This window comes from Desmodus rotundus, chromosome 4 (assembly GCF_022682495.2).
Source record: "Desmodus rotundus isolate HL8 chromosome 4, HLdesRot8A.1, whole genome shotgun sequence".
Lineage (NCBI taxonomy): Eukaryota > Metazoa > Chordata > Mammalia > Chiroptera > Phyllostomidae > Desmodus > Desmodus rotundus.
Genome location: NC_071390.1, coordinates 137,812,790 through 137,829,577, shown reverse-complemented (window position 1 = coordinate 137,829,577; position 16,788 = coordinate 137,812,790). Strand labels below are relative to the sequence as shown.

The 16,788-nt window shown below is 39.3% G+C and overlaps 1 protein-coding gene across 2 annotated transcripts in view; it reads right to left on the bottom strand.

Annotated features, from left to right (window-relative positions):
• PTER (phosphotriesterase related) overlaps nucleotides 1-16,788 on the bottom strand; it is a 58,594-nt gene that overhangs the window by 34,452 nt on the left and 7,354 nt on the right. Inside the window, exon 2 of one of the 2 annotated variants that reach the window (XM_045183640.3) lies at nucleotides 7,927-8,039. The exons of the other annotated variant lie outside the window; for it this stretch is intronic. The gene's annotated coding sequence lies outside the window, so the exon portion shown is untranslated. The remainder of the gene's footprint in view (nucleotides 1-7,926; nucleotides 8,040-16,788) is intronic. 2 annotated transcript variants of the gene reach the window in all.

Genomic DNA, 16,788 nt, shown 5'->3' with positions numbered 1-16,788 from the left:
TGCTATGCCCCCTACTGGGGACATAGCCAGCAACCCAGGCATATGCCCTGACAGGGAATTGAACCAGCGACCCTTTGGTTCACAGGCTGGCATTCAATCTACTGAGCCACGCCAACCAGTGCTATTCAATATATTTTTGATAATACATAATTCTGAAATCATGGCACACTACTTTTATGGCATATCACAGTATTTACCAAAGTCAAAACAGCTGAAAATCATTAAAAGCCATGGACATTGTTTTCCCAAAAGTTTTTGGGCTATGAATTTTGAAACTGTGCTTTTTTTTACAACTTTACTGTATTTTTGCTCTCAAGCTTTCCAATGATAGTGAACATGCCATTTTAGATTATTATTCTATACCAAACACAATACCACATAGGAATACCCATTATTTTTATTTTACTTTTTAAGTTTCCCTTAAATGAGAGCAAGGCTCCTGAGCATATGAAAACAATGGCCTGTGACTATCTTCAAGGACACTTCCTATCTGCATTGGTAGAAGCCAATTACAAATCAGAAAACTATAAATACTTAGGAAAATCACTGCAGGTAATCAGTGTCCAGAGTCATGCCTTTATACGAGCAACACTGGATAATAGATCTTAGATTGATTTTTTAAATGTAGGGAACATTCACACTAATTTCTTTTTAAGGCAGTTTCATTTTTAAGCCACCTTCCTTGGAATCACAGAGACCTTTCAGTGGCATGCATAACTACACGTCTGAAGGCATTTCCCACGAAATCATCTCAGGTTCCTTATTTTGAAGACACATGACTCTTGGAAATGTCCTGACTTTTACTACTCTGCTTAACTAATTCAGGGAAAAAGATTCAGTGCCACATGCAAACTTCTGAATTCTCAGGCCACCCTTTTTGGTGTAAAAAGTGGTAATCACACAGAAAAATGGCTGATAGTCACTGCAAGGAGATCTCTTCCAGCCTGAGTCGAGCACTCCTTATTGTCTTCTAGCAACTTCCAGGTATGACAGCTGCCACTTGGACACCTGAAGGAGAAATGCCACCCATGCTTGATGAAAAGGAGAGCCACGGTGTATAACTAGCTTTTGTTCTGATAACCACTTTAATTCCATTCCACACATGGAGAAATAGGTACCAACTCTGAGCTACATGAGCCATCAGTGAGGAAGCATATCTTTAGTAGTGACCTGTTCAACCAAGGAACAATTTTTGTTCTATCCACCCGTCAGTTCCACACTGATGAAATGTACTTCCAGCCAAGGGCAGTCTGTGTTTCCATGAGCCTCATGGCCTCTTTATAGGCTTGCGACCAGCTATTGTTATTCTACTTGAAAAGCTGCTTTGATTCATAGGTTTGAGGGGATAGCATGAGCCTTACATTCCCAGAGCGTAGTAGGACAACATGAAGGACTGCTTTCCAGGCACCCACAGGTTTCACCTGAATATATTTCAATTCAATGTGGCAGATGTTTGTGGGGGATCTAAATGGGAAACAAAAATGGGAAAGAAAGTCTTGCCATAGGAAGCAGAAAAGCCCCCAACACACTGCTTGGCACACGGTGAGCATTCAATGCAAGATTGATGTTTTTTTATACGTTAGTGGGACCCCTATGATATCAAACAGAGTGCAGGAAGTGTTAGAAAAGAGTTAAAGCAAGTTCTCTGGAGAATTGGATCTGGACAAGATTCACCAATACTGGAGGGACTGGGAAGGCTTCCTGTAAAAGATGGTGTTCAGGCAGGGCCACCAAATATTCAGAGGATTTTTACAAGGAGGCATTCTGGTAGCATGAACAGTGAAGGGCATGTTTCAGAATTTGTAGTCTGTAGAGGCTCATACACAGATTGTACTGTACGTCCATAGTGGAAAATACAGCCGCATGGGCGGGCCCCAGAGGATGAGCTCAGTATTAGGATGATAGCAGGTAGATGGGTAGCATATGTTGAGGCTGAATGCTGGAGACAGGAGGCCAGGAGATGAGGGAGGAAATTAAAGCACTTTTCATTGTTCTTCAGGGATTTAAAGAGTAGGACCACATTTCAGGGCAACGGAAGACTGAGACACGCTCTCTCTTTGTGTCTAGCCAAACTCACAAAAGTGTTACAATGATAGCTCTGGAAAATACTTTTCATAATCATAGTTTGAAAATAAAATGAAAGGTCTTAAAAGTTGACTAAAATCAGCTTGACTGGATTACTTATTGATCTCTTAAATGTGTTATTTATTGATGGGAAATTTAAATCAAAATATTTACAATTAAGAAAGTTCACAGTAATTGAACGCTGACCTCTCAAGCCCATAGCGATGACGGCTGTTATAACATTGTGCGAATGTGTCTTCATAAAATGCTAGCTCTGCCGAGGCCCTAGCTTCCTATATTGCTGGTTTCATTACCTGCAAGAGATTATGGAATTTCAAAGTATTATCTACACTAAGAATGCTGTGTGTTTCTCTGACGAGCTTAAGGCATTCTACATACTTTAATTAAATCTCCTAATGTCCCTGTGAAGTAAGCAAGGGATCAGCAGAAGGTGAGTCACCAAAAAGTATCCAAGTAGAAGCTGGGCCGCATGACACAGGATGAAATCCACTTTTATCATTATTGTTCTTGTTTCGCCAATGAGGATATGGTGTTATTATTGAGACAAGGATGATGGGCTATCTCCCATTTCCACTGAAGGCAGAATACACTCTTATAAGCTATGTAAGCATCCCTTGGGGGACCGTTAAAAAAATGGTATGAAATCCATAGGTTTCTCTATTGACAGTCGACCAACACTTATTTATTTTCTTTAATCCTCACCCAAGGACACATTTTTATTGATTTTTAGAGAGAAATGAAGGGAGAGAGAAACATCGATGTGAGAGAGAGAAGCAATCCCTTATGGGCCCCCAACCAAGGATTGAACCCACAATCTAGGTATGAGCTTTGATCAGGGATCAAACCCATAACCTTTTGGTGTACATGGGACAGTACTCCAACCAACTGAGCCACTTGGCCAGGGCTCTACCAATGCTTACTAATTAACACCTAAAATATACAACAAAGAAAATATACATCACCCTTTTCTTGGGAAAGAACACAGAACAAGAATCCCAGTTTGTATGATGCATAATCTCTTATCTTGATTGGTTCCTCAGGTCACGGCTGACCTCTCTCCACAGCTTCCTTTCCTATATCCCCACGCTTCCCTCTGCTCAAGAGCACGAGTGGGCACTGGTCTAAGGAGGTCACCTTGGGGGTGGAGTTGGTTATATTGAAGACACAATACAAATTGCAGGGCTAGACAAAATGAAAAAGAGTAGAAAACTGAACTCGTCTTGACCCTTGGTTTTACCTTTAGGATAATGGTACAGACTCTAAAGCCAACCTCTGAAAAACAAACATACATGCAGTTGTCATACATGATCTAGTTGATAAACCAACTCCACTTCTTAGAAAGGAAAGGAAAGGGCCCAAACCGCTTTACGGGACCATGACGCCACTCTCTCAATCCAAACGCCTCCTGACATCTTGGAAAGTACACTCAGAGCTCCCAGGGAAGCAGAGATCCCAGTATGAAAACAGTCATAAAGAAGAGAAATGCTGTTATTTTAAGTAATAATTTCATATCACTGAAGTCTGAAAGACAAATTAATATACAAATAATGAAATCCTATGGCAGTATTTGATTGTCAGCTGGTCACAGGGATGTGAAATATGCTTAAAATTGTTTAGATAATCATAAAAATGAAAAAAAAATCAAAAATTGTGTTGAGATTTTGTGGATCCTCAGGTTTGAAAAAAATTTTTTTAAGATCACCTTTATTACTGGGTCTAGAAAAGAAGGCAAGATAACAAGTTTTGCCTAGTCCTTAGAGAGTGGGGCACCTGACCCAGAACCTCTTTTCGGGAAAGCTAAGAAGCGATATACTAAAAATCAAGTGGCAAACAGCTACTCCTGAAAACTGATTTACTACAATGGGATCAAGGGCAAATTTGTAATGACTACTTGTGGCATAGAGTAACCATCACTCTTTCCCTGTCTGAGGCAGCCCCAAAAATAAATAAATAAAAATGCTTTAATGGAATTCTAAATTCTCTAGATTAAAAAGCCTTACAAAGTTGGGAAAATTCCCTACAGCCAAATACATTTTTAACTAACACTTTGTCACATATATGGATTTAAATGTAAAGGGGGTTTGATTGCTTATATATTTCCCCATGAAAAATAAGGTGCCCTGAAAGATTTAGAAAGATTTCTCTGGCACTGTACTTTAATTTGCTCTCTTAATCATTGCTACCCCCTGCTTCTTAAGAATTCACAGAAAGCACATATTTTAAATATTATTCAACATAACTATTTATCTGTATACTTGTATAATCATGCAAAAGTTTCTTTTCATTGTAGTTCTAACTGTATTTTAACAATATTGCAGGCATACAAAAGGACTATAATATGTATATTTTTAATCGTCACCCAAGGTTATGTTCATTGATATTAGGGAAGCAGGAAGTGAGAGAGAGAGAGAGACGGAGAAAAATCAATATGAGAGAGAAACATCAACCGGTTGCCTCTCATATGTGCCCCAAATGGGGGGTGGAACCCACAAACTTTTGGTGTACAGGATGATGTTCCAACCAGCTGAGTCACCCAGCCAGGGCAGGACTATAATTTTAATCTCTTCTTTGGATTAGATTTACATTTGCAACTTCAATAATTTCAATAAATTCCCTAAATAAAAAAAGGCATTTTTAAATCAAATTACAAATCTGCTGTAACACATCACAGTACTAGATGCATCTAAGTAAGATATGAGTTTGAATTTAGATGAATGGTTTTAAAGTAGGTGAAATAAATGCATTTATTAAATATTAAGATGATCAATAATATATCATTAAAATATGTAAGTTTCAATAAGTGTTCAGTGCTATTTGACCTCAGAATTTTTGAGCTGAAAGGGACTGTGGAGATAGATCGTATAATTCCATAACTTCATCTTTAGATGTAAATGCAGAGCCCTTGATCCTGTGAGGGCCAGGTACCCCAGACTACAACCCAGCCTCCCAACTTGTCAGGCAAGTTGAGATATTTACTGTAAAATAATGGAGATATTTACTGTAAACATCACATAAGTTATTCTGCTGTTGACTAATGCAGAGCTACTAGTCAGAGGTGGCACCACTCAGTGGCCCCAGAAAGAAGCTACAGTTCTCTAGGACCAAAGAAGCTAATGCCAACTGCACTGTTGACTGGGCAAATGAAGCAAGCCACTTAATTGCACTGTGCTTTCCCTTTTCCTAATTACAAAAATGACTCAAGTAATTGAGACTTCTCTACTTAAATTGGCTGTTGCAAGAAGAGGATAAAAATAACTCTAAAGCACACAGCATATCTAAGTAAGAACTAAATACTTAATAACAAAAAGCTGATCTTCACCATATTTAAAACAAGGAGTAATAACCACTCCGACTCATAATTAGGAGGGAGTATTCGTTAGCCATTGAGTGTCCTTATATCATCGGAACAAGCTAACGCAGGGGCATCTCTAACAAGCTTAGCCACTTAAATTTTCCTAGTTTTTCATACCTGTCTTTATGTCCACCTCAGCCATATAGTAACTGTCAGCTGAGAGCAAAGTGGAACTCTCTGACTTCACAGATGTCTATTCATTCCTAAACAGAGAGAAGTGTTAACGAACTACCTGTGGTGTTGCCAATGGAATCTGAAAAATGTAATAGAGAGCCATCTTAAAACTGATATATGCAGGGCATAAACCCTGTCAAACACTATTTGCTAGTAGTAAAATATAATGTCCTGGGTGATATGAAAAATCTCCCAGTTTGAGCTGACCTTTAAAATACAAACAAAAACATATCAACTGGATTCTCTTGGATAAGAGGTAGACATTACAATGGGGAGAGATGGAAGAAATTAATAAGTAAGCTTTAAAAATATTGTATAATACAAATCTTTGAAGAAAAAATAATACTTACTATACATAGGAAAGAGTCTGAAAAAAATATCCAGAGATGCTTGCTCATACAGGTCATTTCTAGGTGATAAAAAAATTTTTTTAGTTTTTTTTTTTTTCCTTTGTGCTTATGTTGTGTCTGACTTGATCATGAACTAATTTTGTTATATTTTTGAAAAGGTTACTCTTACCTAAAAGGTTATTTGCTTTAGGGTGTGGGAGGTAAGATAAAATTTTGCCCGCTTTGAAAATGAAACGAGGAGACTTGAAATGTTAAGCGGTGGTAGTGCTAGAGATGGGAGTTGGGTCCACGGGTCTGTGTCCTGCTACTGGCTTTGGTCACTTAGAGGGCTAGCAGAGAGGGGCCAAGCCTGGGGAGGCCGCCGTGCCTGCGCTTTCACACCCAGTACTAACGGGCACGGTGCTAAACGGTTTCTACCCATTCCTGAGCTTACATTTGGCACCAATTCTTTCCCCACAGTTTTCACTTCTGGATTGCATGTCTCCGTCTTAAATTTAACCAAGTATTGCTTTCAGTGTTTAATTACAATTTAATGGTAACACTACTTGCATTCCAATTAGCTTTTAGTTTTCACATCGTGAAAGTGCATCCAAGTTATTGTGTCATTATAATCTCATGTTATAATGGTTTCATAATTCAAGTCCCTGCAGAGCTGAATTAGTAGTTTCCTATGGTAATCGCCCATCACTATAATATCATAATCACATAGCACAGTCCCCACATACTTCCACTGCAATCACTTTGACATTGTAAGAGCATCGGAATAGTATTGGCGTAGATTCTCCAGAGAAATCATCTCTCTGTCACTGCATTACCATGTAAGATTAATTGTGATGGAGCCATGTTGTTATGATACGAAAGCTTAAAAAAAAGTGGTACGCAGCAACAAAGCATTTCACTTGTAAAGAGCAGGTTCACCATACAACCCCTAATTGAATAGATGTCCTTTCACAAGATGTGAAGTTTGAGGTTTGGTTGGTTTTCCTTTTCGTTTGTTGGTTTAGGACTTACAACGTGGACAAATGAGGTCAGTGCCAATGGTACTGGTATTGGGTCAATACCAATGTGGTATTGAAACAAAAAGCGGACCTGGCCTGTCTGCAAGGAGTTTACAGTTTAATCAAGATTACAATACATGATATCCATCATATACATAAACACAGTTTGGGCTCTTAGGGTATGCCCTGGCCTAGTAGCTCAGTTGGTTAGGGTGTCATCCTGTTAAACTAAGGTTGTATGTTCAATCCTCAGTCAGTGAATGCATAAATGGGTGAACAGCAAATCGATGTTTCTCTGTCTCTCTCTCTCTCTCTGCCTTCCTCTCTCTAACAATCAATTAAAAAACGGACTCAGGACAAACGAAGTCCTATGAAGGAATATTTCATGGATGTGTGAGTAACCAAATAAGCTTTTCCTGAAGACAGAATAACTAAACAGCTAAACATATTAAACATACAGACTGAGTGGCAGAAGTGGAGTGTGTGTTGTCAGGGTTCATTCACTGACTCCGGGAAGAAGGAAGGCCACCACAGACACTGGTAGTGGACACCGGCCCAGCCCACCCCGAGGAGAAAGCGAGAAGATAGGCTGTGGCGCTGCTTTCAGTGCAGAGTGGCAGCTGCACCTGGCTCCTCATTGCTCAGAGGAGAATGAGCCGGGGTGTTCTCTGGAAGCATCCGACTGAGGGCCAGGAAAAAGGCAACTCCAGCTCAGAGAAGCACTGCCCGGACCCCAGTACTCTCTCTGGTTTGTCTCCATGGTGTAAAATGACTATGTTTTGTCCATGACAAATGACATGCACTGCAGAGACTGACAGGGTATTGTGTTCATGTGAAGGGCCTCTAATCCTCTGGTTCTCTCTGGAGACACCAAAGGAGAATTGCAAGGGGATTATCCTAACTCTCAAGGCACTAACAACAGAGGAATTAGCAACTGGCAATGTCTCTGGAATTATTAAAGACTCACTTGTCTTCTTGGTTATAGCAAATCAGTGGCTCTGAAGGGTAATGGCCGCTAATCTTCCCTTTCTCGACTTGTGGGTGTCTGGAGATCTGGGAACTGCTCCATGGCTCAGTTTCCTAAAAGAAGTAATAACACTTTTTAAATTGGAACACAACGAGGAGGAAGATATGCCCTCTAAGTGCTCAAAGCTACTCTTACCAACAAGCTGTGGAGCCATACAAACTTATTACATAAAACGAGCTCCCCTTCCTTTAGAAGTTACTTTTAATTTTATAGGTAAAGTCTGCAGCACTTGCTGCCCTCTTCTTCCCTGAATTCTTGTTTTGAGATCTCACGAAATTAAACTCTCACTTCTTGGCCTATTCTTCACAGTAACTCATTTCATACATTTTTCATTATGAATTCATATTGAAACTTACTTTTATTGCATGTGATTATTAGTTTTATTATTATTTTCTCTTTTATTAAAAATACAGGTTAAAAATAAAAAAGTTGGGATGTTTGAATCCAAGTGTACTAACCATATGAACAGAAATTTTATTTATTATATAAAATATATCTTGACACTGCTTGAGAAATACTAGTTTTCCTCTTTTACTCAAATATATTAAAGGCAACAGACATCATTCCTAATAAAATTCAATAGGTTAATCCTTTATTTTCTTCAAACAATAGTTAGTAGCTATAAAATATCTGAGTGCCACCAAAAATTGTTAACCATATTTCGAAAATTAAAGAATGCACAAAGATGCAACAACCTAAAGCTCTTATGAACATATCATTATTTTCCCAAGAGGAGGAAAAGCTAGAACTCTAAATATATATCCCCAAAATTAATTTGCTAAAAGTTTGTATTTGGGCACATCACCTATTCTGTGGGCCTGTTTTCTCACTAATGAAACAAAGGATTTAAACACAGTGATATCTTTTAAGTTCCTTCCGGAAGCAAATTCTATGATTCCACCTGAAGAGGCACTAAATGACCTCTAAATCCACCTCAGCAGCATCTCCACCACTAATTAGTTCACCATGTTTAGATGTTAAATGAATGGGGGCATAGATGAGGCCTGTCCAGAAAGTATCCAGCCACGTATTATCAAAAGTCAACACTTATTGAAGAAGATACAAGAAACATTGTACATAGGACCTCACACAGTTCTCCCAATCACCCTCAGCTGCTCCATCATATTTTTCTAAATCTCATTGACGGTCTGAAATCTCTCCCCTTTCAAAGGTGATTTTAGTTTTGGGAAAAGCCAGAAGTCGCAGGGCGCCCAGTCTGGGCTGTAGGAGGGCCGAGTCACCTGAGTGATTTGATGTTTTACCAAAAAACTCTGCAGGCCTTCCAGAATGTGGATCACTTTCAACAGGTGCTCGACCACCTTTGAAGCGTGTGTGCCACACTCTTACTTGCACTACACTCAGTGCATCATCCCCAAAAGCCTTCTGAATCATCCGAATCATTTCCCCAGAGGAATGTTCAAGTGTAATGCAAAAATTGTTTTTAATATATAATCTTTATTATATTTTTTCCATCACCATTTAACCCGCTTATACCCTCCTCCCCTAGCAACCACCACACTGTTGTCCATGTCCATGAGTTCTTTTTCTTTTTCGCTCAATCCCTCCACCCTTTAACCTACCCTCACCCCCTTAGCTGTCATCTGGTCTCCAACTATGAGTCTGTCTCTGTTTTCCTTGTTAGTTCACCTTGTTCCTTAGATTCCACATATGATTGAAAACATATGGTATTTGTGTTTCTCTCACTGGCTTATTTCACTTAGCACAATGTTCTCCAGGTCCATCCATACTGTTGCAAAGGGTAAAATGTTCTTCTTTTTTACAGCTGAGTAGAATGCCATTGTGTAAATGTCCCATGGTTGTTTTATTCACTCACCTGCTGATGAACACTTGGGCTGCTTCTGTATCTTGGCGATTGTAAATAATGCTGCAATGAACATAGGGGTGTTTATGTTCTTTTGAATTAGAGTTTTGGGTTTCTTTGGATATGTGACCAGGAGTGGGATCGCTGGGTCAAAGGGAGATCCATTGTTAATTTTTTGAGGTATCTCCATACTGCTTTCCACAGTGGCTGCACCAGTCTGCATTCCCACCAACAATGCAAAAGGGTTCTCTTTTTCCACATCCGCACCAGCACTTGTTGTTGTTGATTTATTGATGAGAGCCATTCTGACAGGTGTGAGACAGTATCTTATTGTGGTTTTTATTTGCATTTCTCTGATGATTAGTTATGTTGAGCATCTTTTCATGTGTCTATTGGCCATCTGTATGTCTGTCCTCTTTGGAGAAATGCCTATTCAGGTACTTTGCTCATGTTTTAATTGGGTTGTTTGTTTTTTTGGTGTTGAGTTTTGTAAGTAATTTATACATTTTGGATATTAACCCCTTATCGGATGTATCAGTGAACATGTTCTCCTATTCTGTGGGTTGTCTTTTTATTTTGTTAGTCATTTCCTTTGCAAAAAGTTTTTAGTTTGATGAAGTCCCATTTGTTTATGTTTTTCTTTTGTTTTCCTTGCCTGGGGTGATATATCTGATAAAAAATTCTATGAGCAATGTCTGAGGTTTTGCTGCCTATGCTTTCTTCTAGGATTTCTGTTGTTTCAGGTCTAACATTTAAGTCTTTAATCCATTTTGAATTTATTCTCATATGTGGTGTAAGAAGGTGGTCTAGTTTCATTTTTCTGCATGTATCTGTCCAATTTTCCCAACACCATTTATTGAAAAAACTATCTTTAGCCCATTGTATGTGCTTGCTTCCTCTGTCAAATATTAATTGAGTATAAAGGTGGATTTATTTCTGGGCTCTCTATTCTGTCCCATTGACCTCTGTGTCTGTTTTTATGCCAGTACCATGATGTTTTGATTACAGTGGCCTTATAGTATAGTTTGATACAAGTTAGCGTGATTCCTCCAACTTTGTTCATCTTTCTCAGGATTGCTGTTGCTATGCGGGGCCTTTTGTGATTCTATATAAATTTTTGAGATATTTGTTCTAGTTCTGTGAAGTACATCATTGGAATCTTGATAGGAATTGCATTGAATCTCTAGATTGCTTTGCTTAGGTAATGCAAAATTTGATGCAGATTCATTGTTCTACTCGCTGAGTCATTTTGAATGAGGTGGTCACACAGTACACATGCTCACTCAATGGTGTCTACCACCCCCACTGACTACTACAGTGAAGTTGTCATTGTTCGTGCATGTGCATTCCAGTCCACACTCCTTGGCTGCCAGGTTACATCAATGACGTGCAGTTCTCTTTATGGTAATAATGGCTGGATTTTTTCTGGACAGACCTCATTATATCATAGAAAATCAGGCAGAACATTTCTCTATAAGGATTGTGAAACCTACTGATATCTTTCTCTACACTAATTTCCCATTAGGACAAACCAAACTCCAACAAACCATATCCCAGTATTTACGCTAAACTTCTGATTATTAATAACAGATGAATGAAATAAAAATTACCAGAAGTTCCAGATTTTTACTTATTTATCATCACTCTTTATACTACTTATGAGTAAGACTAAAACAGCATAAAATAAGGGTGGCTTGATTAGCCCTCAAATAAATGATGTTGACTGTGTGAGGAACTGAAAAGTCTTGGCTATTTCCTAAATAACAGCTAAAACCATCTATCACCTATCTATGTGTATGGGTGTGCATTTATACACATACAGGGAGTTTTAACAGCTCCTAGCCATCACACTGCAAGTACAGAAACTATTCTTAAAATTGTCTTGTTCCAATTTTACAACCAAGAATTATTTTGTTCTTTTGTGGGTGGTGAGACACGTAAAAAAGTCAGTAATCTGCTTGGGTTTTGTCAGTGTTTTCAGAAGGTGTGCTATACAGCCCACTGGTTTTCATGCTGATTTTAAGTGATATATGGACATTTAAAAATGCTTTAAACATGTATTTGTTTATTTTAATGTATTTTATGAAAAAAGTCAAGAATATTGTAAGCATGTGATTTCATGGATATTATTGCTTAAAATGAGGCTGAGGTAAAACAATGGGTAGATTTGAAGAAAACATTTAAGTGATTAGTAGTAATGACAGTAGTACCTAGGCACAGCAAATGCTCTTAAAGATGATATGAGAGTGAATCAAATTTGGCCAGTTTGATGACTATTAACAATAATGAAGTTATTCATTCATTCTGAATATACTGAGTTTATGAAACTTAAAGGGCATTTCACATCTCTATAATGTCCTGAAACACATTTATTTATTTATAGCCAGTTAAAGAACTAACTCCTGTTCTAGGGATAACATCCCCCCAGTCATCAGAAATATAATCTTGACTTCTAATTAATCAAGAAAGCTATTAACCAATTTTAACTCTCAGACCTTTTTGTTGATCTTATAATTGATGTAGATTTTAAATGGTGTAGGTTTAAATAAATATATTATAGGTTGTAAAGAAGATGTTCAGACATAGAACAGCCATTTAGTAAACTTTCTAGTTTTTATAGAATAAAACTCTAAAGTTTAATACATCATTCTCTGTATAGAAACAACATATAAAGAAACTCTCCTTTAATGTTAATGCTGTAAGACCACTATATTATACACAATAATTACTGAAGGCATGTTTCAGTCATGGTATTACTAACACAAAAATAAAAGTGAAGGAGTGGAAACAGGTTCACAAAAAACCCTACATATTTCTATACAACACACTATGAAAATTCCACATAAAAATCTTTTACTATCCTGATTTGTCTATCAAAAAGCAAACCAATTTAGAAATTAATCCTTTTTGACCTCACTGTAGCAAAAATAAGTAGCAGCAAATGTCCATGAAGAAGCCTGAATGCTAGAAACTGTATATGTTCTTTTAAGTATTTTATATCTAACAATTTAATGAAATTCAATAGACAAGAACATATAGAACTATAGTGAATCTTCATGGAGATCAATTTTAGCTTGGATCTCTTAGCTTAAAATATTTTGATCTTTGTATGCTCATAGACAAAAAGTGAAAAAACAGGGCCTGGGAGGAACAAAGAAGGTCAGAAAGGGACCCTGCGACTCACTTTCCAAGAACCTTCTCCCTCTCCAGGTGAAATATGGCTGTAAAGTCAAAGCCTCAGTAATGTCAGTACTGAAAAGGGCAGATTATTGACTACTTATTCACAGAGCTGCTCCAAAATATTTAGTTACACGGGAGTAAGAGGACCACCTTCAAGATGTACTTTTCTGAAGGCTAATGGGGCAAGTTCAAAGCAACACGAGCTTAAGGGAATATACGCAGAAATGTGAGATTCACAGGTGAGGCCCATGGCAGTTCCTAATCCTACAGGTGGAAGCTGGAAGAACTTTGGTAGATGCTGGCAGTGACAGGCAGGGACTGGGCTTTCAGTAACCTTCCTCTAAGGTATACTCAGTCATCTTTTCTTGACAAGTGTCTGCCTGTAAAGATCCTCTTGAAACAATGGAGAATATTTGCGTAGAAAGTATTGGGCAGGAGGTATGAGCCAGGCATGGTGCCTTGGAAGCAAGTAGCCTCTTCATGAATTCCTGTGTTAAATGGATTTCTGCAGTGGCAAATGGAAAATCCCTGGAGTTAAACACTAAACATGGAGAAAATGCTGCCTAGGAAGCTCAGGAACTGGTACAAAGGCACTGACTCATGAAGTGCCATATGCCAGGGAGAGATAAAAGCATGTCAAATAATCTAGGTCAAAACTAGCAAAGATGCTCTTATAGCCTTTCCTGGATGAGGGCTTCCACAATACTTTTCTATGGAGTGACTGTTTTACAAGGGGCCCTGGCTGGTGTGGCTCAGTAAATTAAGCACCAACCTGAGAACCAAAGGGTCACTGGTTCGATTCCCAGTCAGGGCACACACCTGGGTTGTGGGCCAGGCCCCCAACTGGGGGCACATGAGAGGCAGCCACACATTGATGTTTCTGTCCTCTCTTTCTCCTTCCCTTCCCATCTCTCTAAAAAATAAACAAATAAAATCTTTTTAAAAAAAGCTTTGCAAGGGGAAAATAATGTTTTGTAGCTCATTACAAACTGTCAGCCAATTATCCCAAATATTACTATCCTACTCTTATACACCCACGTGACAATCCTCTAAGGATTTCTGCCTATTAATTTACTATGAAAGATATATTTTTAAAGATTTTATTATTTATTTTTAGAGAGAGGGAGAAAGAGAGGACAGAAACATCAATGGGTGGTTGCCTCCTGCACGCCCCCTACTAGGGACCTGGCCTACAACCCAGGCATGTGCCCTGAGTGGGAATCAAACCAGCAACCCTTTGGTTCACAGGCTGGTGCTCAATCCAATGAGCCACACCAGCCAGGGCCGTATGAAAGACATTTTTGACTATTAAAAAACCACTATGCTCCTAGTCTGAAGGAACACTGAATGCTTTACAGAATCAACTATAGTGTGAATGACAGACGTAGACAGATGATGGTCAAACTGAAGTCTTTGATGCTTTCATTCCCAATATCTCTTTAAAAGTAAGAGCTTTTCTAGCTTCTTGGGTTTTCAGCTCTCATCAGAGATTCTTCTGTGCTTTCTGTTGTTGTTGTTGTTGACATTTTGATAATGAGGAGGCAATAGTGTGAAACACATTTAAACACCATGAGACAAAATGTCACCCTCTAGGGACATCTAGGGACATCAGAGATAGGACCACAGTGTACTCTATTCCATTGCCCTTTTTGATGGCCCAGCAAGTTTTTGATTCAGAGCAGAAATTTGGGGTAAATATATTTGTGAGTTGTTAAAACAAATATTTGGGTAGTTGTTCAGGTGGCAAGGTATATTTGATTATGAATGTTTTATGGTTAACAGCTTAATAAACTATATAGAATTCATTTAATAGAGTTTCTTCCATTTTTATCTAATTATGTCAATGTTTTAAGTCACAACGATAAAGCTCTCATCTAAGTAATGTTAAGTTCCTAAACTGATTAGACCCTTCAAAGATCTGTGGTTATCACTTGCTTGATCAAATTTGATAATTAAAGAAAACGACTCTTAAAAATGGTACTTCCCTGAAGCCATTATTAAGGGCTGAAATGCAACGCCCCGGCAACGTCGTATGTTGAAGCTCTAACACCCAGTGCCTCAGAACATGACTGTATTTGGAGAGCCAGTCTTTAAAGAGGTTCTTACATTAAAACAGGGTTGTTAGGGTAGAGTCTAATGCAACAGGGCTGTTTTGTGCAGTTATGGAAAGGGGTTAGGACACAGACAAACAGGCAGAGAGACCATGTGAGGACACATGGAGAAGGAGGTCGTCTGCAAGCCAAAAAGAGGAGTGCATTAGAAACCCAATCTACCAACACCTTAATCTTGGACTCCTGGCTTCCAAGATCAAGAATTATGAAAAAGTTAATCTCTGTTGTTTAATTCACCCAGCCTGTGACATTTTGTTATGACAGCCCTGACAAACTAACACGGTCACTAATAGAGGTTGTCTAAGTCAAGCTACAGAGTGGACTTTAATTACACCTGGAAGCTCTGGGTTCGTAAAGTGAGTGCAAAACTTGTGAAAAGGGCTGGCCAGGCATATGCAATATAATGTAACCCTTTTCGATGAGTTTTGATGGCAATGAGGTGATAGTTCAGTGTGTGGACTCAGAGTACATAAATCACTATCGCTGTTGGTAGTCAGGGCCTAATCGGAAAGCTTGCTGAACAGTTGAGCAGATTCCACAAGGGACATATGGGGAAGCTGAGTAATGTGAAGTACTCCTGAATTGGGGCCCCCACTTTATATTTCCTCCAAACTTTTAGAGACCAAGACACAACATTTAACTTTTCAGATACATAAGGGAGGTAGCAGTAGATGGGACACACAAGTGTGACCCTTGAGGATTTATGAACACGATGACCTTCAGGGTTTATGAAGATATCTTCAATGTTACAGAAATCAATACATACATAATTTTGAAAATAATTACAAAAGAAGTCGTGTGGGTGCACAATAATACTGAGGGTTCTGTGCTTGCAGCGGGACATCCACTTATACAAAGGGGCCTTAAATTAACAACAGGATTTACCAATATTCTCTTCAAAAGGCCTCTCAAACACTAAATAAACATCCAATTAAGATAAGCTATTACTACTCTGGGCTTAATGAAAAGGACTAATAATTACTACTTTAGCAGTTTCCGTGAAAAAAGACTCAGTGTTTACTGATCACAACTGTGAGAACAGCCTACCTTTTTGGTGAGCAGGGAACAGAAAAAAAACAAAAGGTTGTTTAACTAAGTGAATTCAAGGGAAGACGGAGGATGATTAAGAATGAAGAACGGGAGGGAACCAAGATGGCGGCGTAGGTAGACACACTGTGCCTCCTCGCACAACCAGAACTGACAGAGAATCGAACAGCAAGGGGGACTGACACCAAGGAAACAGAAAATAATCATTCATCCAGACTGGTAGGAGGGGCGGAGACGGGCACCGGGGTGGAGAGGACTCGCGTGGCTGTGGCGGGACTGAGACTGGCGGAGTGTGGGACAAATGGCGCAGGCAGTCCGAGCACTAGCAGACCCTGCGGCCCCCACATTTGCACAGATAAACCCAGAGGGCCGGACTCAGAGTGGTGGAGAGTGGGGCAGGCAGAGTGGCGGGTAGCACCTTGCGGCACCACATTCGCCCACAGATAAACCTGATGAAGGGCGGGCAGCGAAGCAGACTGCTGCGCAACCCAGGGCTCCAGCTCGGGGAAATAAAGCCTCAAGCCTCTGATTGAAAGCACCCCTGGGGGTTGGGGCGGCCGGAGAGACTCCCAGCCTCACAGGAGAGGTTGTTGGAGAGACCCACAGGGGCCTAGAGTGTGCACAGGCCCACTTACTCAGGAA